The following is a 27294-nucleotide window of genomic DNA, read 5'->3' on the forward strand; positions in this document are numbered from 1 at the left end:
ACTTGTTCACCAATGGATCCTCTGCAGTGAATGGGTGCCGTCAGAATGAGAGTTCAAACAGCTGATAAAAACATCACTGTAATCCACACCACTCCAGTCCATCAATTTATGATTTGTGAAGCAAAAAGCTGCATGTTTGTAAGAAGCAAATCTATTGTTAAGATGTTTTTAACTTCAGACTGTTGCTTCCGACTAAAATATAAGTCCATAATAACGCTTTCTGTCCTGTCACATCAAAATCTACCAACTGTTTTCTCTTGTAAACTGTGCTTGAGCTGTGCATTTCTCTCCTGATTCAGGTGACAGCTTTTTCACTGAAGAAAACAGCATTATGGATAGAGGACTGGTTTATGTTAAAAACATCTAAATTATAGATTTGCTTCTTACAAACTTAATTTGATGTACTGGAGTCGTGTGGATTATTGTGATGTTTTTATCAGCTGTTTGGACTCTAATTCTGACGGCACCCATTCACTGGAGAGGATCTATTGGTGAGCAAGTGATGTAATGCTAAATTTCTCCAAATCTTCTCTGATGAATTAACTATATAAAAATGTTATTGCATGTCTGTTATTTAGAATCTTTTTTTTTTCTCTGCCAGATTTAACAATTTTGTCCCTAAACTGTATCTTAAGTAAACCCTCACGCATAATGAAGATTAGCCTCATAGCAGCTTTGTTTCTCAATATCCTTAAAAAAAAAAAAAAAAACCTAAAGCCCCTCATTACATTTATTCCACTGGATTTAGAACAGTGCGAGAAAGATAGAGAAGAAGAAAATGGCCACAGACAGGGAAAAGGTTTGTGTGTGTGTGTTTAAGCATAGGTGTCTCACTGCTGGCGTGTGTGTGTATGAGATTAGGAGGTAATCAGGCATGGTCCAGGTTTAGCCACAAGACAAGTAATTGGTCCCAGTCGTATCAAATGTCACACACATACACACTACCAGACACACACACACTACATTCAACACAGATAAAGGAGGTGTTTCAGAACATCACCTGACCCCACTGCCCACTTCCTGAGTCCAACCTGAGACACCTGCACATGAAACAACCTAACGCATGACCGAAAACTAAATACTGTCTTGGTAATGCTGTAGTAATCTGCTTAAACATGTTAGCAACTATCATTAAACTTGATGTTAGCAATGCAAAATATGCTAGTGTAAGTTTGTGGCCATAAACTGAAAAGTTATTTGAATTCATATGTTTTCAAAACTTATTATAGGTAGAATAAACAGCTCTCTAACACATTTTCTTGCATAATCTGAATACGCTCGATTACAAGAACAAAATATTCTTCAAAAAGCCAGTGGCAAGGTTTCAAAATGGTGATAACAACAGTCTCCTCACCGGGTTAAATGCTCTTCACCCATGACAGAGTCACCCTGAGCTAATCGTTGTGATTCAGCTTGAAAGGAACAGGAACAAAGAATGAATCAGACCACAAATGGCGAGCCACAGTCCTGAAATACTTTTGTTATTACTCAGCAGTCCTTAGCGAAAAATAGCAATACTTTTCTCATTCATGTCCACACTGAAGCAATCATCCTACTCAGATGGGAGGTTGTTCTCTCAAGGCGAATTTTTCAACCTATCCTATTTCACCACAAACAGCTATAAAAGTGCAGAAAAAAAATATGGTCCAATCTTAGTGTTCTTTGTACGCATTGATGAACAATCATCTATGCTAACACTGCTAAATAGGTATGTGTAAACCAACTCTGTGAAACTTAGCTTACACAGGATCAGAGGGAAGTAGACCGTAGAAGAGACACTAGTTTTTAGTAGCATTACAGTAGCTGAACGTTTTTCAAAACTAATGAGATTTAGCTGTAACAAGCTACTAAGTTGCAGGTTTGCATGACAAAGTGCTATACTGCAGTTTTCTGTCACAATTGCGCTAACAGCATTAGCCAAACAGCCTGAGGTAATAATAAAACACACTCTCTTAAAATGTTTCTAAAAATGGATAGAAACTGTTTGCTTTAGCAGAAAGACAAGAAACATTAGTCGAGAGTTTGTGCTGTTTATTGTTAACTACTATTGACCAATTATCAAAGTGCTATATCACAGTTTACTATATAGCATATTGCGCCAACAGCAGCCAAAAAACCTGGAGGTAATAATCAAACACACTCTCCTAAAACTGCAATAAATGGCTTTAGCAACAGTTTGTTTTAAAGTAAACAGACTAGAAACATCAATGCCAACAGTTTATGCTGTGTGGTGTTAGTTTTCTGTCACAAAGTACTGCGCTAACAGCATTAGCCAAACTACCTGAGGTAATCATCAAACAAACTCTCCTTAAATGTCTCTTAAAATGCAATAAATGGCTACAATGGTTTTTTTTAGCGGTAACGGACAAGAAATATCAATACCAAAAGTTTATGCAGTTTGGTGTTAGCTACTATTGAGCAAAATAGGACAAAACCCTATCAGCTGTCTTCACAACACAACGTGCTAACAACATTAGCCAAACAATCTGAGGTAATAAATCAAACACACTCTCCTAAAATGTCTTCTAAAAATGCAATAAATGGCTACAAACAAAACAAAACTTTTGGAAATGATGCTTGGTGTTAGCTACTATTGACCCAAGTATATATATTAAAGAATGGAGATTCATTTGTCCATCAGTTTTTAGTTAGCTGCCATAAACTGAGGTGTAGCATTGCGTAGTGTAGCTAATGTAGCCAACCGTTTTTAAAGGTTAGCTTGACTGTAGCTTAACAACATAGTATAGCTTGAAAAGCTACAGTTTTAAAGTAGTTTCTCCAAAATTGGATAAAGCTAAGCGTTTACTCCATGGCCTGTTCCTAAGAAGGAAATTGAAGCATTTAGACCTCATTGACTTTTGTGAAATACCCCATTCTTCTGGCTCCCTGCCTGTCTGACTGCATTAATGAAGAAGGAGAGCAGAAGAGCACACTGGGATAGCTTTTGGAGGACCAGGCCCATGGGTACAGCTCTAGAGACAGGTGGTAATTACCAAGGACCTTGCCAAACTCTATTCTTTATCTCCATCTCCCCCATTCCCTTTTTTATCTGAACATCAATTCATTTTAGATATTTAGAGTGTCAATCGAGTGACACAAAAAAATTAAAATTAAAATTTAGTCTCGCATATCTCTCTTACATCTTTCCTTTTTTGCCAGTTTGTTCGTGTCTGCCGATCCCACTGGTGCCCATTACTGAGTGAGGATGACAACAACAGACTTTTCTTTCTGGGTGCAAAAGATCATCTAGCATCACACTTTACAACAGAGGTACTCACATACACACTTAAACGGCAAGATACACACACACACACACACATGGTTCTCATGACACAGCCTATTACGTGTGACCTTTTTCATAAAAAGCCTCCTCCGGGAGCTTTTCACTCAAGACAAGATGCTTCAGGACCAGGTCCATATGCCATATCCTCCTAGTACCCGAGGTCTCTATTCATTCGGAGAGCCTTTAATTGGTTGGTTGGGTCACTCCTCCCTCATTGCGAATGTTAAATTAGTCGTTTGTTTGGTGATAACCTATAAAAGTAAGTCGTAAGGGAGCAGAACGTATATCAATTAACGCCTCCCTACCTTTCACCTTTTCTTCCTCTCCCTGTGGAGTGAAGAGAGAGGTGGATACGCATGCTAATTATTCAGCGTAATGATCGGTCGCTCTAGTTAAGAAGCAAACACGCTCAGCGTTATTGATGGCTTGGCCAAAGAGGTGACAGGTGTATTTCACAACGACAAATGGTCAACACTCCTTTGAGGACAAATGACAAGAAAATACAGTGCAATGGTATATAGAGATTTTGCATTATTTACTGCGTGATGTACATTATTTACACATGTGATAACATGGAAAGATGGAAAAAGTTGAAAATATAGATGTCAAAATATAAATGATCAGGTATACAGCAAACCATCATTTAGTTGCAGAAATAAGGCAGAAATAAACTGATACTGTGTTTTTAAGACAGATAAAATTTGATATTTCTGTGAGTATGATAAACATTACGCAGGGGTCCGATACTGTATTTTTCCTTGTGTTTTTATAAACTACAATAAAAAACTATTATTATTATTATTATTATTATCATCATCATCATCATCATCATCATCACTACTACTGATCATATAGCATTTAGATTTCAAAACTTTGCATTAATAACAACAAAAATAATAGCAATTGTTAATAGTAGTAATAGTAATTGTTTATTTCTTAAAAACTACCATTATTATTATTATTAATAATATCATCATCATCATCATCATCATCGAGTATTATTAGTGTTTAGTTTTAACAAAAACTAATTAATACTACTACTACTACTACTACTACTACTACTATTATTATTATTATTATTATTATTATTATTATTATTGACCATTTAGATTGTAAGACAATTTTGTATTAATAATAATAAAAGCTACAGTTAGCAACAACTACTACTATTATTATTGACAGCAAAACAACTGCATTATAATGAAACCAATCGAAAATATAATTACAAATAATTGTTCCAATAATTGTTGTAAATATTGGTAAACATCAATTATAATTCTCTCTCTGATTAATGGCTGCCATGAAATATGACCATTATAACAATGTCTTTGAAGGTTTTTTTTTCTTTCTTTCATTTCGCATATCCAAAAGCCAAAAAGCCAAAAAAATAAAAATAAATGTAAAAAAAAAGACCTCGCCTTTAGTCCTAATCCCCTGTACTTTATTACAAGTTAGGTCACAATTCTCATGAAAAAACATAAATATAAAGCGCTATTGAAAGTGTTGGAAAAAACAAGCTTGCACAAAAATAATTCATTTGGAATAACAGCAAAATCAAATAATACTTTTTCTTCAAGCATCAAAATGCTTTTAAAATTCAGTTACTGTAGATGCTCAGGATTTTATGTCATATCTTCACCCCAGGCCTGAGGAGGAGGAAAAAAAATTATTATTATTTTTTTCTTCACAGTAGATGAGAAGTTGAGGGGAGAGAGGAGGTTAGGGCCGTGGGGAACTAATGATGAGAAATCAGCGTGCAATCTCACCACCCTGAAATGACCAACTGATGAAAGCTGGAAGAAACATACAACATATAAACGAGACGAGGCGGCCACCCAACACCAACTGTTAATAATTAAATCCATGCAGTATCTGTTCCGTCACTCGCTCTTGTACACATTCTCTGATCTCGTAGAAGTCGTCACAATAATTATATTCTAAATATAATCATTATGTGAGCAGATGAATATCAGAAATTCACACATTTCAGACGAAATCTTTTGATCATCAGATCTTGTATGATCTAGTGCTTCTAACAAACTTTCAAAGCGTAAGTGAGAGAAAAACATCTCCATTACTAGCCAAGGGCTCAGATGTTATGCTAACAAGTTACAACCTAAATGCAAGCTACAGTCTTGCTGCAAAAGTTATCATCATGTTTGTTTTTGTATTGTGGTGAGGATATAATGACTGTTGTTCTTAAGTTAATTATAACCTCCAGGATTACTTCTCTCTCAGATCCAGCCCATATTTCTACACATTTGAGAGCAGAGAGGATGTAACTGCTTACAATAATACATTAACGAAACCTGTCCAAAAACAATATAATTATTTAAATATTGAATATATTTTTTATTTATTTAGTTGAAGATAGATAGATAGGCAGACAGACAGATAGACAGATAGATAAAATGACAGACAGAACAAGAGAATAATAGAACAGAACGATATAACGATAGATAGAACGATAGATAGATAGAGTCTCAAAGTTGGCTAAACCTACACTTACCTCAGATTATTTGCTTCAGAGTCTATTCTCTCTCTCTTTGGCATTTCTCAGTGTGTTCTTAATCTTGTGTCCTTGTGTTCTCGTAATATCATCATCAACTGTTGGAGTTCTATTCCAATACTCAAGAACGCGAGTACAGAGGATGCATGAACGTACCCAGATACTGTATGTTCTTGATATCAGGGATGCATCAAACGTAGACTTGAGATGATCGAACTGTTAGAAATCCCAGAAGACACTGCGGGAGGCTGACGTATAGAAGCCAGTAAGCTTTAAACCTCTTGTTCTCGCTGCAAACATTTGGCTGTGATGTCATGTGTTATTTATTGTCTCACTCCTTCAAGATCACAGCATATCTCAATTCTCACAAAGATGCGTTCCGAGTCCTCACGTCCTTCAGAGTTCGTTCTTTCAAGGTATCATGGCATGACTGGCCTCCACAAGAATGCAAGTCCGTTCTTTGCGGTCTTGGAATTGAGAAACAGGCTTTCTCTGGCTATTTCTTCCAAATTCACCTGCTTTTATGACCCCAGTCCATGTTCCTTTCTCCGCACCTCCATCTTTTCATTTTAATCACCTGCCCTCATCCTTTTCCTCCTCTCATTTCCTCTCCCATTCAACTGCCTTTCATCCACCTGACTCATTCTTTTACTCCCCCACCATTCGCTCCCATTCACTCCAGTAATATTTCTTTCTTATACATTCTCTTTCTTTTTTGCACCCTTTTGTAATTCCAGCAGTGTGACCAGACAGCTGAGGAGAACAAAATCAGTGTTGTCAAAACCAGGACCACCCACCAACTGAATAAACCGGCCTGAAAATAGCCCCCTTAACCCCCCGCCAGAGAAAAAAAACGTACTTCTCCACAGCTGCATTATTGCATGCAGCCTGTCAGAAATGTGCGGCGCCGTCTGTCTCATTATGGTTTTGATGTGCCGCCGTTGTGATCATTATCTCCTCCTGTTCTGGCCTCTTTATTGCGCCTGTTTTTTGAGAGCATCGTCTCTATTTTGTTATATTATCACAGTCTTTCTTAGTCACAGACAAAAACAGACACAAACACATACTGAGAAAAATATGACCAGGACTTTGTGGGGGGGTGCCAGTCACACTTGTGAGTGCGCCAGTCGTGACTAGCAGAAGCGAGAGAAAGCCAGTTATAGAGTGATACTAATACAGTCCAGGATGACGTGATTCCCTCAGCATAACGTGATTTACACATGTTCCGAGAAAAACATCCGTTATTGTTCCTGGAACATTACTTTTCCTACCTTTCACCCTAACTCAATCGCTAAAATCCAATGACTGGCTGATGATTGGATGATTGTTATGTCCTACTTGTGTAAATGACGGTAAAGGGTTAGTTCATCGCTCTTTACTCATTATGTTATTACTGTACAAATCAGTGCTATTGTCGTTAATGAAAACTAAATGAGAGCACTGTCATTATCTGAAATTCAAATACAACTGGGAAAACCTGAAACTAAACTGAAAACTAAAAAACATTTATTTGACTAACTAACTCAAAATAAGCCAAATATGGCCACATATTAATTTTAGATTTTTATTTTGAAAAACTAAAAAGATTTCACAAACCATTAAACAACATGAAAGTACCACTGAACAGCAAATAATAATAAACTGTGATAAAAAAGTGAAGGCTGCCAAAAAACTAAAGTAAAAATAAATCAAATAAACAAGTTAGCACATTAACTTTGGAAGCCATAAACAAACAAACAAAAAAACAAATAAATAAATAAAGACATCTATAAACTGGAACTAAATTATAGAGTGCAAACTAACTAACAAAAACAGTAAAATATTATATATATCCTGTTTTCGAACCCGTAAAACATGAAAGGGGATACTGTGCCAAATGTCAAAGTTGTTTGTTTCTATCCACTGAATGTCAATTGTGATGTAAACTGCAAGCTCCAAAATGGATAAAAAAGATCCATAAACCATAGAAGTTCCATATGACTTGTGCCATAAATTCATATGACAACATACAAAAGCCAAAATGAAATTACTAAAAATTGAAAATCTTTTCCTGTAGCCTACGTTTAAATGTTTTGTGTAAAACTTAATTTGTGTACTATAACAAGCTTAGGCGAGTTTACGCAATTACTAATGATCTTCACAGTGGGGTAGAGGAGCAACTGACCCCACATCAGTCTTCAATTCTACAATTCCCCTTAAATAAAAGTGACAGTGCAGGGATCGGAGTGCTGGGTAATGTGGTCTCTGCTTGTGGTCATCAAAAGCACAGCTGTAATTTACAGCGACTGTTTACAAAGTCAAGCAGAATTCAAGAGGTCGAGTGGCATCTTCAGCTCAGACTCATCTGGTCATTAATCACTTTGAGTTGATTCGCTCCAACCAAAAAGAATTACTGAGAGCAGCAGGACAACAGTCACGTGTAAGCCACAGATGTCTGAGATGTATTCTACCCCACAGCTGCCACAGAGTGAACTGGATTGATTTTTAACCGTGTTCTGCATTGCTGGTTTACAAAATTGTGCTATTTTTGCAGCCCTGTTCACACAAGACACGTCTGTGTTATTATTTAATTGTCTGCGTGTATGCATAAGACATCCTCTGTGAACAGGAATTAATTATAAAACGTTTAAATATGGGACAAAATACAGCTTGTTTCAAAAAGTCTCCATTCACTGAACTGGTTGTAATAGACATGACAGATTCAAGGCAGAAATGGCAATCATTAAACTCACACAGACACAGAGTTCCTAGTAAAGATGAAAAAGCAGGTCAGTTTATACATTAATAACAACAAAACTGGATGCAAGGTAATTGCATGTAATTCAAATGCATACTATAGTTTCAAAAGCACATCATATCTAAGCTAGCTGTGAATAAAAAAAAAAAGTGTTGTTTTCAATGTGGAGGCTATTAAACGTATGAGGAAAAAAGGTTGTGAACCACTGGCCTACTCTCTTTAGATGGGAGAGAGAGAGAGAGAGGGAAAGAGACTGATGTGTTTCCCCTGAGAAAGCAATGATTTAGCAAAGCCTTCAATTGAAGCGAGGAGAAAAAATAAAAGATATGCAACACTGAGCCAGGAAACACGCAAACGTTCACACAGTGAGCGATTTGCTCAAGCACATGACAGGTAAGGATATATCATGTTGAACGTGTACTTAAGTGGAAGGCCGGTCAAATTTTCCATCCTTTCTGCTTCCCGTCTCCTCATCTCTTCTCTCTCCCTCTATATCCTGCGGCTCAGTGGAGGGAGGACTGTATAATATGCAGCATCACGTAGCAGCAGGCAAAAATCCTGCAGGATTCAATAACAAGAAGCTAATAAGATTAGCGCGACGCTAATGCAGATGAGCCACTGGGGTGGAGAAGCCAGAGAAGATTTCCCCATCCCTGGAAACCAATAGAGGATACCAATTTACACTGATCTGGCACCAGCCTTTTCCCTCACACCCCAACGTTGAGCAGCAATAGCAACTCTGGTGCTGTACAAGAAGGTGAAGACCCCACTAAAGGGGAAGCACAGGCATTTGGCTTAAGAAGCGAGGTTAAAGGGGGGAAATGTAAGATGGACGTTTTTTGAAGAGAGAGGTTGGCATACAATAGGGTTGCCTACATGCCTGACTGATTTGCTGGAGAGGGGAACTAGCACCTGGCAACTAGTGCTGGCTAACCATTGACTAGAGAGAGATGGAATAGCTTAGCGTGGAATCCTAAGAGCCCTGGGTGGAGCTCTGCCCGGTAACTCCCTCTCATTGGTCCCCAGACAGGTGTCTTAGCCAATGATTGAGCAGTCAATGGAAACATTCCACCGGGACTGGCAGGGTTCCACTCCATCGGGTTTGGCTCTGTTTCTCACACAACAAACAAATGAACAAACAACAAAGCAAGTAACCCGCTGCTCTCATTAACAAGTCTCAAATGAGTTTCGGTTTGAAGAACTGGGCAAGTTTTTATCATGATAGTCAAATTGGTCTTTATCGCTCCAAGGCAAAGAAGCCCTCGGTAAGACTTCCAGGTAACAAATGCCCCCATGCGCCTAAGGAGTCAGGACAGAAGTAAAGAGAAGAAAGGAATTGGCCACTAGCACAATCCCATACAAGCCTGAATTTATCTTGCATAACCCAGCGCACACACAAAGTCCCAAACAGTCTGTCCGAAAGCGCCTTATCTTCGGTGGAGCTCCCGAAAAAATGAAACTAGCATGTATCAGCTGTTCCCATCAGAGCCACACACATACGCTCGACTTGCCAAGCAGTCTCTCTCACGCAGCAACACACTCAGTAGCACCTCATTGCACAAGAGGCAACATGTCGCCAAGGCAATCTGGGGTACCGACAAGTAGATCTGACAGGAGCACTGTCAGCATCTACGGTAGGAGATGGAGACGATACACAGTGAAGAGAAGACACTCATACACTCACAGTTACAGTGCTTTCCAAAAGGGCTAATGGATAAAATCTCTAAGAGTCTCCGTCAGCAGGTCATCACAGTTGAGTGTACGACCCCAAATCTTTACCCGCTAGACCTTGCTTGGTCCTTTGAGATGCTCACTGGGAGATAGGGGTTCTTAAAACTGTCCACCATGCAGTGTAAATTGGGATGGTGTAACCTAGCGGTTAGTCTCAGCTTCAAGTGGGAGGCTCACAGAATATGCATACTTCAAACAAAACTGGATTGGACTTTCTCGATCCGACAATATCGGCTGAATTTCTGCAACTTTTGTGATTAAAAGGCACACAGGTTTTTCTATCAGTCAGCTTTGAAACCAAGTCATGTTTGCAAGGTACCAGGTTGATTCAACAAGTCCTTCTGGAGAAAGAACTAATTACTGCCAAGGCTCACCAGGTTTTTGAGCTCGGTAGCTTAACATGTCAGTTAGGCCATCACCTTTGGCAATTTTTGACTAGAATAAACTGAATGTGAAACAGATTTTGTCACGACAAACTTAGGTTAAATCTGGGCTGGTAACTAAAAGGTTGCAAGTTCCTTCAACACACGCCGTTGTGCCTTCATCACACTCTGGTGCAAGACACAATGGTGATCGATCACTGATTGACCCTTGCAAAGATGCAAGCAACCAACAACCATTTGGTTTTCAGTCCACTTCTTATTCTACGGTCCATGTAGTAAGTGTACATTCAGTTGGGATAAAATCTGATCAGAATGCTTTTCTTTTTACCCATACTCTCTTGGCTCAATCCTTAGGGGGCTAAGTGAATATATTTTCAGCCTGCACGATCCAAGTTATTGAAACGTGGACTGACTGACGGCTACCCTACGATGACTAGCCCTTTGCTTCTAAACCCTCAAGAGAAGCTACAAACTCTGTCAAACAAAAGAAAATTCCTTGAAGCAACTGGAGCTACAGACAAGCAAGCAAATAAATCCCGCCTTCTGGAACCACTGTGAATCAAGACAAATGTGAAAAAGCACTATAACACACAGCAGAAAATGAACAAATTTTGGGTTCTCGCTCATGTGAAATGTTTACCTCTGCCTTACGCAGATACAAGCCATTACTGCAGCCATGACAGCATAGGTTAATCCCTACATTACTTACAATGTGGATATATGAGGTATATTAGTTTTTTTGCTCTTGGTTTAACTGTAGTTTCTATTGCCATTGTGCAGGCTGTCATTGGAACAAGAAACACAACGTTTTTTATTGGACATTATATTGCTGAAAAAGATTTTAACACATTTTTCTCTTTATTAACGGAGAATGGCTCATTGTAACACTACTTTACTACAGTGTGCCGAACACACTCAGAACCAACACACACATACAGACTCAAGTATAGTAACTGTCCCCTGTTGGCTGGCAGACTTTCTCGGTTGGACCTGAGAGTCGGAACAAATCACAGCAGGAGAACAGCAGGGACTGTCTTGCGATTTCTGAGTAAGTGTGTATCTGTTTGTGTTGAGCATCAGACAAAAAGTTATCACATGACTGCCTGACAAATAGAGAGATAATGACAAAGAGAGAGAGATATGAGGCAATGCAATGTACTCCTATCCAAGCAAATTGCACCTTTGGCTGGGACGATTACATCTTGGATAAAAATATTTTATGCTGGCACAGCTGTGTGCATTTATCAGGAGGACTAGGAATCAAGAATCAATTAGTTGTATAACTTTTTTTTTTTTAAAGGCTTTTAAATATGACACAGGTGGAACACTCTACTAAAGTACCCAAAATAAAATTAACTTCTAATTATTACTTAATTACACTTATACATTTATTTATCTAACACACATACTTAGTTTACATTTTTAATTTGTACATAATATACCTGTACATACAATTGTCAATTTGTATATTATTATTCCCTATTTTCTTGTTCTTTTTTTATTCTTTTATTATATGTGTTTTTGTCCTGTCACTGTCATTCTGTTGCATTAAGGAAGCTTCTGTCACAAAAACAAATTCCTCGTATGTGTAAACATACCTGGCAATAAATCTCATTCTGATTCTTGCATTATTTTCCTTACAAAATTGTATATAATGGACCGATGACAGATGGAAGATGGACTAAACCTGTTCATATTCGACTAAAAGAAACTGTAAACCACAGCCCATGTAAAGTGCTGTTGCAAATTTTCTGTGATGTCCAATATCATTAATAACTGCCAAATCATTCAAATACAAGCCTCTATGCAAAAGCTAATTATATAAGCAAACATGGTGTAATACAAAGCTATGTAGTTGCACATAGTGCTTAATCATTTTAGTCAGACCATGCAGAGCTGTAGGTGCTACACACAGGAACATCACAATACTTAGCACAACTTTTGCACTATTATCACTAGTTCTGGTGTTTAGGAGCAATAGCATCTATTCACCTTAAAGTTACAAGAGGTTTGTGGTTTTAAAAAAAGTTCTTACCTTCTCACTCTAATAAATCAGCATTCAAGGTTTAATTTGAACTCCCCTCTGTATGTCGGATATTTTAGATGGTTCTGGAGGCTTCTTGGTTCAGTAGGACACTGCTGCCACTTTTCAGATCCAAAGGCCAGTTATGCCACAGTAACAGCTTTTTTTACTTAGATCTTCACAACCAACCATTGAAGACCCTGCCTTCAAAACACCCAGAACAATCTTCTGTGAAAGTCCACTGGGGAAAAAATGGAGGAAAAGAAAAATAAGAATTTGATTACATTTCAACAAACAGACTGCATGCAACATTCTAAGTGATCCCAATTTGTTATCATGTACACACAGAAACTTCATTCTACGGCTTGAAGATTTGTCAACAGCAAAAGACCATCAAAACTGTTTGTTTTTTTTCTTTCTTTTCTATCCTAAGCATATAAACTGTGAATTTTCCAGAGTACAAAAGCACACACAATCACGTCTGGCAGTAAGCATAAAAAGATTTGAAATTTAGACGGCAGATGAGAACGAGAGATGCTTTCATCTGAATGAATACTTGATGAGTAGCTGTAACACATACAAATGAAAAAAATCAAACAGCTAGATTAAATTTACTGTGGCGAAACCGGACTATTCATATCAACAGTATGGAAGTGCATTTACACCATTTCCTATACTGCCTGCCTCTAATGGGCACAATCCCACTGAAAGGAACAAAATGGACTGGGCTACCTCAAATGTCACCACAGGTCAGTACCAATTATAATCTCATTGAGGTCAGACAATTTGACAAACAATTTCAATTAGGGCTGGGTGATATGACCAAAATCTTATATCACAATATGAGCAATTTTATTTCATGGTAACGATATATATTACAGTATAGTTGCTTTTGCTTTACATAAGGTCTTTATGATATCAACATTTTTGATACCATAGAAATTCCATAATTCTTGTACCAGTGTCAATATCACAAAAAAAACTAATACTAGCCTAAATTAAAAAAAAAAAAAAAAAAAGCTCAAACAGTCAGTAATTAAATAAGAATACAATTATTACAAGCAATGGAGACAAAAAAAAAAAAAAAAACAGTAGAACAAATACATAAGAAATGCTAAATACATTAAGTAATCAAATGTGTAAAAACACTGCATATTCTTCACTGTGAAATTAAATATATTTCTTCTTATTAACTTTACAAAAGTGATTTAGTCAAGAGCATTGAGAGATTCTCTCTCTTTTGTTGTTTGATTAGCATCAATGACAGACAGCAGGAATATTAGACTACTGTCACTTTAAGAGCTGCCCGGATCCAATATACTGTTACACATGTGTTTTCTTTCTCAGCTGTTTGCTTTCACTTAAGACTTAAATTACTGTGTTTAGGAGGATACTTACAAAAACGGGCATTTTGACATAAGAGTGTGTGTATTTAACCATTTAAGGCCTATAAAGTGGCAAAAATAACTTCTTCAGGTGCACACATCCCTCTGACAGCACGCTCATATAATAAAATGAGTTCACTTTCGCTACTGATTGCATTTCAATGGCTTAAAATCACTTGTTTTTAAACCGCAACGCTTAAAAATTATATATATATATTTATTTATTTATATTTATTTTAATATTTAAAAATAGGTTTAGACCATTTGGTGAGGCCATTTTCTGGTGAATGTGAAATTGGGGTTTTAAAGAAGAAGAAAAAAAAACTACACAACTCACACCCTGCACACATATGTACTTCACATCACATCCTCTTTCATCAACCAATGTGTCAGGCAGAAACAAAGAGATGAAAAGGAAACTATTATTAGAGGAAAAGTGAGAAAAAGACAGGAAAAAGAAATTGAAGGTGATGTGTGATGTAATTTGAATAAGGCAGACAGATATGAAAGGAAATCAGAAAGTCAGATAAGACGGAACGAAAGATGTAAAATAAGTAGTAAAGAAGTACAGTATAATAAGCATCAGGGTGTGGATGAGCTGTTTCTATTTCTTTTCTGCACGTGTGTTATTCCAAAGTGACCACAACTAATTTACTTTTTGACATCTCATAGTTTACCGAAAGGATTTATCAGTGCTCTTTACATTGATTTCCACATAGAGATAAAGTCAGTGACCGAAAGAGAGAGAGACACAGACAGACAGACAGGTTTGTGCAAGAACATACCGCTTTATGGCAGGGGTCAATTGTGATTATTCAACAGCAGATGAAAACAAGCAGAGCAGGAAGGAAGTGGATGTGAGCGAGCTGAGCAAAGATGAAAATGATGTTTCGATCCAGCGTGGTGGCAATCAATGTGGAGCAGAGAGCCGTGACCACATGGAGAACGAGCGACGGATGGGATTTAGAAGGAAACATAAGTCTACGACAGACAGGAAGTGAGTAACTGAACGACAAACAAGATCAAAAAAAGAAACCAGGGACAGTCGGCCTGGACAAAAAGATAATACTTAGAAAAGAAGACCCAAGCTACTGAGGGAGACATTTTAGGAAGAATTATTACAAGGGTAAAAGACCTGTAAACATCTAACTCAACAGCATAGATATAGCTACGTAGCAAGATCTCTCTACCATCTCAACTAGAATGCAATGATATTAAATGCAGAACAAATGGAGTCTAATGCTTCTCATGTGTTTCGCCTAAGAATAAGACCCTTGTAATCTCAAATAGGCCTATGTCTTCTGTAGAGCTTCAGTGACATCTTAATATCACAAACTGCGCTCAGATTTGTGACTGTGTTGACTAGCAGAAAGCATCATATTTACCTCTACAGTGCTGTCAGTGGCAATCACCCATACTTGCTATTTACCCTCTGTTATTGTCGATCTCTCTCATTCGCTTTCTGCACTCCCACTTGTCACACTTGTCTGTTTATTCTTAATTTCCCAGTCCAGTTCCTCTGTCTGTCTCAGAACCCCTCGAGGAAAGACCCAAACATCAAGTTAAAAATCTCAGAGGACAAGCTCTCTCCTTTTGCTATGACTGTTTGTGTCACAACAACCTCTTCATCTTTCTCTCATTTCGCAGTATCAGTTGTCACGGATGTATTTTTACACCAACTGCTGTGCCGTTAAATACCTGTGTTTTTACAAGTCTAATTATTTTGCAAATATCTTGCAGCAGACTGATAAATTTCAATATTTCTATCTCACGAGGACAATTATCCCACTTAGTTTGATGATCGAAACATTATTGAGGTTTCATCAAGATAATTAGCTGTATTTTTTTCTCATGTGGATGCTATGAGTATCCAAGGCCGCAGATATCTTACATAGCAGTATTCATTGAAAAGAGGGAGAAAAAAAATTGTGTGACACTACCCTAACTTGCAAAATTTTCATATTCAGGAATACTATCCCTTTAAGGCTTGAACCTCCTAAAAGGGGGTAAAAACAATAGGTTGTGCCTTCCAAGACCGAGGATATAAAATGAGAGACAGAATGATAGATAAAGAGAACGTTAGAGAACAATAGAATCACAGATTGAACAAACAATCGATAGATAGAATGATAGAATGATAGATAGAACGATAGGTAGAACGATAGAACGAACAATAGAACGATAGATAGAACGAACGATAGATAGAACAATAGATATATAGATAGATAATGATATAGGCCTACAGACAGAAGGAAGTATCTAGATAGATAGAGTAGCATAGGCCGTGGATTGAACAAACGCAAGATAAAGGACTATAGCTAAAGGCTACTTGGAAAAGTTTTCATTTATGCTATGCAAAGTTCATAGGTGTTATATTTTCAGATCGTACCTGCATCCATCTAAGCTTTACCATGTCCTTTATGTCTCCTACACACCTGCCTCCACATCTGACCCCTTCACGCAAACTTGCGGAAGACCAAGCATTACTTTAACGACAGCTAGTGCGTCAAAAACGCCCACTACCCATCAAATCTTGACGTTAGCAAATGTAAGTGCATTTTCTCATTGCCAATGAGATTGTATTTGAGCCTAATTACAGTATCGCAGTAATAAGAGCAGGCGGTGCAGTCAATGATGACTCACAATGAAGTGTTCAACGGGCTCTAGCCACAGGGAGACAGTATCACTCCAAACAAACATGCTGTGATTGAACACCAATCTTTAGAAAATAAATCACCCCCACTGATGTTTCAAAGGACATGAGCAGGAGTGCTATACTGTCACTTCACCGAAACTTCAGGGGAAAATACAGTCTTTTAAGATGGGTCACGTCCTGCTGTTTCACCCTGCAGATGAATTACAAGCAGATAGGTATGATTTAAAGCTTTGTTTACCTAAAAATGATTTGTATATCCCAGATTAAAGCTCTAATTTTTTGACGTTTGATTCAAGATTTGATTGAAGAGATGACGTGGAAGGTCTTTGTAGATGCTTTTGAGTTTTTCAGTAAATTCATCATAACAAAACAACTGTCATATGACCTTCATCGTGATGACTTTGAAATGTTTACCTGCCGGGTAGCATGTAGCCTGCAGCAGCTATGGTTGTCAAGGTGTCTCTCTATTCTTGGTTTTATTCTGTTCCACTAGACATATTTGATTAACTGTTCTTCACCCAAGAGACATGCCCATTCAAACCGGTATGTGGATTTCATGAAGGAAAGTGTGTCTAAGCGTGGGTTGTATCATTTCTGGAATGTTGGGATATCTGGATGGAGAGTAACATGGTATTTCCACAAACCTTAGGTCTTTTATTGACTTGTACATGTTTTTAGCTTAGCTACAATGGCATATTGTGTGTTCATAGGGAGCACTGACTATGAACTGGTGTGGAAAAATCAATGAAAGGTCAACATGTAGACTTCCCCACTGCAGTACCAGATGATATTTGGTTGCTCTGTTGAAATAAACACCTAGCAAAAAGAGTGAAAGAGCAAGAAATAGTTAAGGTTTGGGGGGAATAGAGAAACAGCATCCTTGGCAATGCTAATATGCAATATAATTTCTGTAGGATTCAGAAGCAGCTTTTCAGGTAATGAACCTCTATGGTATCTAAAATCAAGTTTAGTGTATTTTCCGCTCTGACAGGATTTTCACACTCGCAACCTGTTACAGCGTCTTATACATCCCACATTTGGCAAAGCTAAAATACCATTCTCACTTTTATGGTGCCATATGTCAGTCAAGATATGAATTTGTGAGTACGACACTCGCCTGCTGTCTCCAGTTCGCACCCAAACCTTGAACGTGGAAGTGTGAAGGAGTGTTTACTGAGCCAGAGACAAAAAGACAAACATACATAGTCATTCAGGTAAAACACACTGGCGCTGAGAACCTGAGTAGAATGGATAAGACTGGTCTTTTGTTGAAAGAGTGTCTTTGGAAAAAATGAATAAATAAGAAAAACAGGCATATCCCACAAACAGTTTTTCTGCTCCTGGTGATGCATTAATGTGGAACATTCAGTGAGCTACTGAGATGAAATGATGACTTGACTGATAAGTTGGTGGAGCTTGCAGGCATCTGCTCAGTGAAGTACCTTGAGATGCAGTGATTCTGTCTAAACTCTTTCAAAAATAAGGGAAAATTCAGTCCAGTGTGACAAACTGACAGCAAACTTCCAGTACAATCATAACTTGGGACTTCCATCTGAGGAGCTACAAGAGTAAAAAATGGTCTCCAGGATGAGTCCTATCTACATACCAAAGCAAATAAAACTGATCTCCATGATAAACATTGCATGTTGGAATCATGGGGTGAATGGAGGGAATATAGCAGCTTTGGAGGGCCTGATGGCTGTGTGGTTTTCTGGTGGCTGGAAGGGCCCGGACAAAGAATCAGTACAAGCTCAAAATGAGCAACGAGCCGCTACTCAGCTATAATTGCATGCCAAGAAGCTGCCAATTAACAGCTGATAAAGTGTCGTGGCAGCTGCTTCGGACATTTATGTTTGAGGACAACACATGGAAAATTAAGCAAGAAGCACACACAACCACAACCTTGTGCTGCATATCCTTGAGGGGACTCCCTTCTAATGTTTTTTAATGTAAGCCAATTATAATTAGTAAATAACTAACTCCAATATGTTTACAGGGTTGTGTAAATGGTATGATATTAGCCTTGTTACAAAACCTTCAAGGGCAACATATTATAGACATGGAATATCCTACTGTAAATGACTGATCTGAAACTCATAGGCAGCTATGTTGTTAGCATGTCGCTAAGCTAACAACACTAAACTCGAATACAAAGCAAACACAAAAATCAGCTAAAATAGTGGTTTACTTGGATTGAACTGTTTAGAATTACATTTCTCCCGACTTTCTCACCATCTTGGATGTTTTTCATCTCCTCAAAGGGCTTGTCTAAAGGTATTATGGGATTGCGTTTTCTGTGCTGCCTTAGAATTTGGCCAAAGGTGGTATCTTAGAAGGTAGCATATTTTTCCTGCCTATCTTTTGAAACAGCCTTCTTTTATGATTCTTTCTAGATGGGCAACCTACTAAATTTTGGAAAACAGCTATTATTTAGTCTGTTCATGAATCTTTTATGGAAAAATCCCCATTAGGAGGTTTTACTATCCTTGAATTTCAATCTAAACTGGATAGTAAAAGCTGTTCAATAACAGACACATATATTTCTACTCTCCATCTCTCTTCACTTTCATCGACATGACCTCTTTCTCTCCTGCCACAAGTGCTTTGCTTCTCAAATGATTTCCCATAACGGGTTTTATCACAAGTTTGAAAAAAAACACCAAGTTCATTTGCACTCCCGCACCCTGAGAAATCACCCTATTCAGATCATTATCTCTATTACTCGTCACCCACAATGCTGTGCGGCTCGCTTATTTGCATAAAGCAAAGTGCAATCCATTGTTTTCCATTTTGTCACATTACGCATTCGCATATGGATTTGCATGGTTGTTTGTTTGAGTTGATGTTGCTCTCTTTTCTGATAACCTTGATTTAATGGGGTTCCTCCGCCATGAGATGCGTCTCGCCTCAATGAATTTAAGACCTTAATATGGTTGGTTACTTTCATTAGCTATCTTAAGAAAATAAATAGTGAGGGGTAATTCTGGCATCTGCAAAACTCCCCTAAACACAATGATTGCTAAGAATGTAATCAATCCTTATCTAAATGGAATGATGCTAGCTGATCTGTAATCTGACAGTCATTAAATCGAACAGCCCAATAAAGAATATTCAAAAACTCTGTCAGCTTATGTTAGGATTTCACAGGCTAACACTGATCTTAGCTTGTTTCCCCATTCAGAACATTTAGAATGACACAAATGATTCAGACAATGTAATCTTTGTACTGATTAAGGGTAATTTTTAATCAGTATATGTGTCAGAAAAAATATTACTTTATCTTAAAGGGATAGTTCACCCAGAAATGAAATTTTCCATTATTTATTCACTCTCATGTCATTCCAAAACTGTATGAATTTTATTCTGTGGAACAAAACAAAAAAAATGTATATATATTTTTTTAAAGAATGAACTTTATTTTTTGTGAGCTACGCCTGTAAAAGTTTTAACTTTTGAGCTACCAACAGGAAGCTACTATTCACACAACAGAGCCCCGCCTCAAACACATGCCATTGGTTGAATAAAATACAATGTTTTGATAGCACTACAGCCTCAGATTCACAGTGTTTACACTTTGAGAGAAACAACCTTTACAGTTGTATTTTCATATTAAGCTGACACACTTCAGTTTAATAAATGTTAAATATTAAGGGTTACAACCTGCAAAATCTCCTTTCCTCCATTCCATGTCCCTCATCATCAACATATTTGAAAAAAAAAACACACATTGGATAAGTGAGGATCATGCAATCATTCTCTCTCTATCTTTATTAACAGCTCCCACCAAATAGGCTACCATAGCCTTGTATTAGGCTCAGGTTTATTAGCATCAGCCACAAGCAGTAGAAAAGCAATAAGTTTCCAACTAAAGAGCTGCAGCTAATAAGAGAATATGATAAAATGAGACCCATAAAAAAAGAGAAAGAGACAGAGTGCATCCTGGAGATTTATGAACAACAATATTGTTGGGTACTTAGTCCCATTATGCATCCGTACTGCGGTTCATCCTACACTCCGCCTATATGGAAAGAATCTTTTGCCTTGACCTTTATCACGCACATGAAACTCGCTATTTGCCTAAAAGGCATCATGGTGAGAAAAACGAGGAACCGGTGGATTAACTGGGTCAAGTGTTTCGATTAAATTCAAAACAGCACATTACATTACTCTTACACAAAGCTTTCTAGCTAGAATAATAATAAAAAAAAAAAACAGTTTGAATGTTTCAGATAAAATTCAATGCAAATTTCACGCACATTAACATGGCCACAGGATTTCTCACACATCATTCATGTTATTCAAGAGGAATTTAAGAATGGAATGGTTTGGATCTGCCCAGAGGGTTTAGGCAATTAAAGCTCTTTTAAAAAGCAAAATAGTGGAATTTGTATGTTCTAGCCTAGTCGGAAAAGAGATCTGGGTTGGCAAATGAAAAGCGACGGATTCAGACTTACAAGGGGCAATCTTTGAGCTTCCACCACTGTCATCCCTGAGATTCCAAAATAAACACCACATTGCTTCAGAAGGACTGTCCCTGCTAGTGTGTGGCCTTCAGTGGCAACATCGCACACTGCAAGTTTCTGAAAAGGAATTCTTCTGGCCTTGCCCGTGTGGTGATGAATAAAGATTACATTCCATTAGACAGAAACACTATACTACATGTGGCCTTTTGACAACTCGCAACAACTCAAAGGCCTCAATATAGTCTGGATCTCTGACGAATAGCCCACATAATTCTAAAGGTTTAGAAATGACTTCAATGCCAGAACCTATAAATAAGACAGAGTATTTCCAGTGCAGTTACAATAAGATTCACAACTGTCTGTCCTAAGGAACAACCTTTTCTGTCTGCTTTTATAAGACCCAGATGGTTCCCCCAGAAAGTGAAATCAGCAGGTCTTATAAATAACAAAAGTGTATGCATCAGTTGGAATAATCCTGAAGGCTCTTGTCGGGAAATGAGCTCATGTCTGAGAGTGATGTTGGGAGAAGGAATAAGGACTATATTCGTCAACTGTAGTAAGAGTAAGTGTACAACTCTGCTAAAGGAGCAGGAGCTAAGTAGTTGAACATGGGCCTGCTTATCTGTAGGACTGCGTGATTTGAGGCTATCTACCTAACAAGAGAGCCAATCAGATTTGTACAGTGTTGGAGGCAGGTTCCAGAGCTGTGTGGCTGCTTATTGCCCCAAGACAAAAGAGCCCACACTCAAGTCTCCTTGATATTCTGGTCCCTAAATGTGGCTCTGGACCATCAATGTTGGTTTAGGGCAGGGGTGTGCAAAACTTACCTGAACCAGTTAACCAAGGTCTTCAATTTAGAAACTTCTAGGGAGGTAAGTTGGAGCTAAACTGTGCAGGACGCTGGCCCTCCAGGAGCGGAATTGTACTAAGAGAATTAATTGTAACTCATGTTCTAAGGGAATTATTCACCCATTCCATCATCTCACAGACAAAAAGAAATACGAGTCTGATCTCTAGGAAAAGTACCAATACAACTCTCAATTTGAGGTGTTATCCTGTATTGTTTGTGCTACTGACATGAATGAGTTACTCACCAAAGTTTAATACATAGGGTTAGGATCTGAACAAACACTAAAGGCCCATTCACACCAAGGACGATAACTATAAAGATAACGACATGGGCGTCAATAGGCCATTTTAGGGGGGCTTTAGCACCCCTAAATTTCTGCTCAGCCCCCCTAAAAATCTTGCGATTCTTTCCCTTTAAATTTCAAATGAAAACGGCAGCAGACTTCGGCTCCTCCCCATCTTTCTGCGCGTTCTTCAATCCACAGACTGCGGTGGCGCAGAGGAGAGGACAAGGTGTGTGTTTTTCGATAGATTGTTATAATATCTACATCTATGCAGTTCTTTGTCATAAATACAGTTTACAAAAAGTCATGGGAGAGCAATCGGTTTCCAATCTACTGTAAAGTTTTCGCTGCATTCACCACTCATCACACCACAGCTGTTTCCTTCAGCGAAAGCCCTGAACACATATGAACGCATACTTTATAAAACGATCACGTTATTGCTATTTTCATTTGAAAATTTAGCTTTCAGTATAGAACATAGTAATACAGTGCATGTGGCATTAACTACCATACAGTTATGCAAAGAAATGATTAAAGACAGTGACAGACAGCTCTCAGTCAGTGCACTCATTTTAATTGCATATCAGAGTGATTGACAGAGATTGAAACATTGTGTGTGTGTGTGTGTGTGTGTGTTTTGTATTAATTTTAAAATATATATTTTTTATTGTTTGAATTGAATTTATGTAGAACGGTTCTATAATTTTTTGTACAAATTTTCAGTCAATTTTTTTTGTAAATATTTATTTCTTTTTTATTATTATACCCTCATTGGGGGCTGAGCCCCCCTAAAATGAAAATCCTAGAATCGTCCCTGGATAACGATAAAGATATAGCTCTAAAAATCTTTCTCAATATTAAAGAATAGGAGAGTCCACATTACAGCTATGACGATAAAAGGCACAGAGAAACGATATCGCTGGAATCACTTCCAGAACGATTTTTTCCAGCTGATGAACGATACAAACATTGACAGCCAATCAGAATCAATCTTGCTATAATGTACTCGAGAATTTAAAGTGGCAGACGCACGTCACGTGCGCTCAGAATAAACAGACGATATCGTTCGCTGGTGTGGACGCTAATATCGTTATCTTTATAGTTATCGTTCTTGGTGTGAACGGGCCTTAACCCTATATGAGCATTGGTAAGCATGATGCTTGCCTTGGCTTCTGTTCTCCTGGGTGGCTCTCCCAGTCCCTGCAGATCGGCTTCCTGTCAGTGGACAGTTTATTTGCAAGGCAAAGCAAGAGAGCTGTCTTTGTGTCTATCTGAGCTCACCCAACAGAATGGTGAGTATGTGTTTCCTACTACATTAGAACAACACCCACCATTAGATCTGCTGTGGGACTGTTCGTGTGTGTTTACGAATAAGGAGACAGACAGCAGAAAGGAGTCTGTAGCAATACTCTGTACACTGTCAAAAATCCTCAAGCCTTTCGATGATGTTCTCCACACAAAAGATTTCCTGGCACAAGTCGCTTCATGAAGAACTGAGGCTCTCTCTGGCAGAGTCTGCAAAATAAAGTCACACTCAGGTACAACACAAAGAAAAGAAAGTCCCTCTGATCATTTTTGGCAAGTTACAACCCTGCTGAAAAGATCAGTGCAGACTGACATGACTTTCTATTGCTGGTTAGTGTTGGTTTAGCTAGTCCTGTCAAAAGTTGTCTAACATAAACTTCCACAATAAAATTTTTTAAAGTTAAAAAGTTACAAGTTAAAGCGCAGTTGTACGTCAACGCTCTAACTATTAGTGCCGACAACAAGGGCCTCTAAATTTTGCAGAACTAATGCGTTTTCAAGAATTTGTTTTGTTAAAGGCCCATCAGATATGCATTGTAGCTGTTTAACAATTCCTGTTGAATCTCCGACCACCGGTGTAGCTCAGTTCTACACTTCCCATCAAGGTCATCTGGCTAATTACGGCAGAGTTTGGAGGCTTTGCAGAATGAAAAACTGGCCTGTTCTGTGAACCCAACTGTCGAATTGGATCATTTAGCTTGCATGGAGCGTATTTGCCTATTTGCTGCTTTAAGACAACTCTCTGGTACAATACACACATTTTCTGCACCATTTCAATAAGGGTGCCAGTTAGTCAGTGACCGAACAACAAAATCTAATTTGTTAGCAACACACAACTCCAACATCCAACTAACAAGGGAAGCTTCTTTTCAGTTCACAGACCTTGAGTAAAAGCCCTTGGGACTAAAACTGTCCTAAAACAAAATGTGGGAGTGTAAGATGACGTTTTATAACCCAGAAAGTTATAAGTTGACAATAAACAACTTAAGTGATCGTTAACGTGGGGAAATTAGCTGTTCAGCAGACCATGCTGTTCTCGTCTCGATAGTCCAAGGGAGAACATTTACATAAGGAAAGGCCTATCGCTGACAGGCTAATCTCTCTGTTGATGTGCTCTGCCAGTCAGCAGGGTTATATTCATAAACACCATTATATATTCCCAGCGTGCTAATTGTTAGGCTTATTACAGTTATCTTCCTGAAGATGTGGGGAGGGTGGAAGAAAGAAGGGAGATAATTGGTGTTTCCAAAAGAGACGGCAAAATGTGAAGAGGTCTTGACCCTCCAGTCCCTCAGGAAAAGATGATTTTGGCTATGTTCAGAGCAGCATGCTAATATGCTGATATTACTATTGCTGCAGCATATAGATTGTATACCAGGCACATTACATAGAAGGTACAGTGCATAATCTGCAGTCAATAGTAAATTAGTCATTCTGAGCGTAGGCATTGTTCTAGTTAATTTATTAAACAATTGAACCAATTTTGAAGGCAGATAATGAGGTTTGCCATTAACACACTACTTCATCACTACATATAAATATAGTATTTAATGGGTGAAATTGGTACTCTGTGGGAAAGTTCATAGTTGATGGCTACCGACAGACAACTTTCCATTCACAATGCAATGGCCTTATGAGACCAGTTAAATTAACTTCCACCGAGTCCAAATACAGTAGAGGACTCTTATTATTACGGGTCAAAGGTCAAACGATCAAATTTGGCACGTTATTTTTGTCATCTAGCATCTCAGGAGATACCATTATCCATACCTGCTCTTTGCTCTTTAAAGTCCCAATGTACAAATAATATGAGTTGCCCAAGCCTCTGGAATACGGACTAAACCCAACATATAAGGGTATAATCAGCCAAAAGCTCCTAAAAACTCAATGTTTCCAATTTCAATGAGATCATCAAGTTGATAGCAAACCCCACAGCGAATCCTGTTTGTAGTTCTTGCACAATCAAAAGCAGTTGAAAGAGCAAGATACAAAGATTCACTACGTGGATGAAAACCAACCAGAATAGGGCAAGTCACCATGGAGACGTAAAGGAAAAAGCAAGTTCCAAATACCCACACACACAATCACGTAAGTATCTTCTCAGCACTCTCTCTGCTAGTGGTCGATTCTCTGTCCGTTTATCTCTGTGATAGGCCTTATTAATCTTTCAGGAATTTATCTGGCACACGCTTATAGCAGTCCACACACACAAGGCTAAGCAAGCCAACATGGACAAGATTTACAGCAACAAAGATGCTTTCTGAATGTTGTGGGTGTGCGCTTTATACGTCGTGTGTCATTCCATCTAACGCCAGAGTCATTAGAGGAATTAAAACAGCCCTGTAGCCACAAAGTGAAACGCCACAAAAGGAAACGGATCTGAACTCTTCAAGCCAGCAGCTCCTAAAAGAACCTCATCTGATAGTTATAGAGATTTCCGGACACTACAGTTTGCTTTTATGTGTGCATCAATGTGCTCATGTTGGCTCGTGCAGTTCTGCATATCTGACTCATTCTGTCGGACTGGCAGCTTATCTGTTTAAGCATTCTGAGCTCATCTGTTTTGACCACGGTAAACAGATAAATATTTAATTGGCTTGTTCGTTAACATTGGCCAGAATTGATAGGCAGCCATATGAATATATATCTAGCTCTGGCTCTTGACTTCCTTGTTGTTCTTTCCTTTTCCCATTTCCTTTGTTTTCATTTTGTCCTTCCTTAATTACAATCTACACTTCTTCCTGTTTCTCTCCAATACTAGGTATTTTGTTGCTAATTTGTTCTTCTGTCCATACCATTCAGTTTTTGTTCTTTTCTCCTTGCCTTCGCTTTCTTCCTCCCTTTCTTTCTTTCTCTCTTTCCTTCCTTTTTTCTGTGACTTCCTTTCGTTTCCTTCCTCCCTGTGTTTTTCCTGTCTTCATACTTCCTTAGTTCCTTCCTTCTCTTCCTGTTTCCCTGCCACCCTTTCTTTGTTTTCCTTTCCTTCCCGTAGGGCTGGGCGATATACCGAACACGATATTCATGCGCATCTCGTCAGTAAAGCCGGTTCCGTGATTAGCGGTAAATCTCTGACAAGCTACAACAACTGACAAGCTATGCAATATCGCTTTCTTTATCGAAGGCGATTCATCTGCGATAATGAACGCAATATTGTGTAGCTTGTCAGTGATCTACGGCTCTGTGTATAAAATGGCGCTCTATTTGAAAACAGGTGATGGAGATTTAACGCTAATCACGGAACCGGCTTTACTGACGAGATGCGCATGAATATGGTGTTCGGTATATCGCCCAGCCCTACCTTCCCGATCCTTTCTTCCTACTTCTTTACTAATTCTTCCCTTTTCCCTTCCTTGGTATTCGTGTATTTTTTCAGAGCTTTTTCCCTTGAAATACTTTCTTACTCTAATATATCAAGAAAGTCCCCTGGTTGTCCTCTGTAATCACTGCATATTTAATGAGCAATTTTGCATATTTAAGAGCCCCAAATAATCATGTCATGCATAATACATGAGTACCTTTCTCAGATAATGTGCTAAGGTCAAGAAGAGATAATCTCATAAATAACACAATTAATAAACAGTCATGAAAAGGCAGCTTTACATTGCAATTTCCCTTTTCCTTCTGTGTTTTTTGTTTTTGGAGTATGTAAATGGAAAATTGGGGGCATGGTGGTTCTTAATCAGTGC

General features: G+C 38.3%; 1 protein-coding gene across 1 annotated transcript in view; it reads right to left on the bottom strand.

The window, feature by feature from the left end:
- elfn2a (extracellular leucine-rich repeat and fibronectin type III domain containing 2a) overlaps positions 1-27294 on the bottom strand; it is a 136827-nt gene that overhangs the window by 50409 nt on the left and 59124 nt on the right. The window contains 1 exon segment of the mRNA XM_058760212.1: positions 12679-12907. The gene's annotated coding sequence lies outside the window, so the exon portion shown is untranslated.

Source organism: Onychostoma macrolepis, chromosome 22 (genome assembly GCF_012432095.1).
Source record: "Onychostoma macrolepis isolate SWU-2019 chromosome 22, ASM1243209v1, whole genome shotgun sequence".
Taxonomy (NCBI): Eukaryota; Metazoa; Chordata; class Actinopteri; order Cypriniformes; family Cyprinidae; genus Onychostoma; species Onychostoma macrolepis.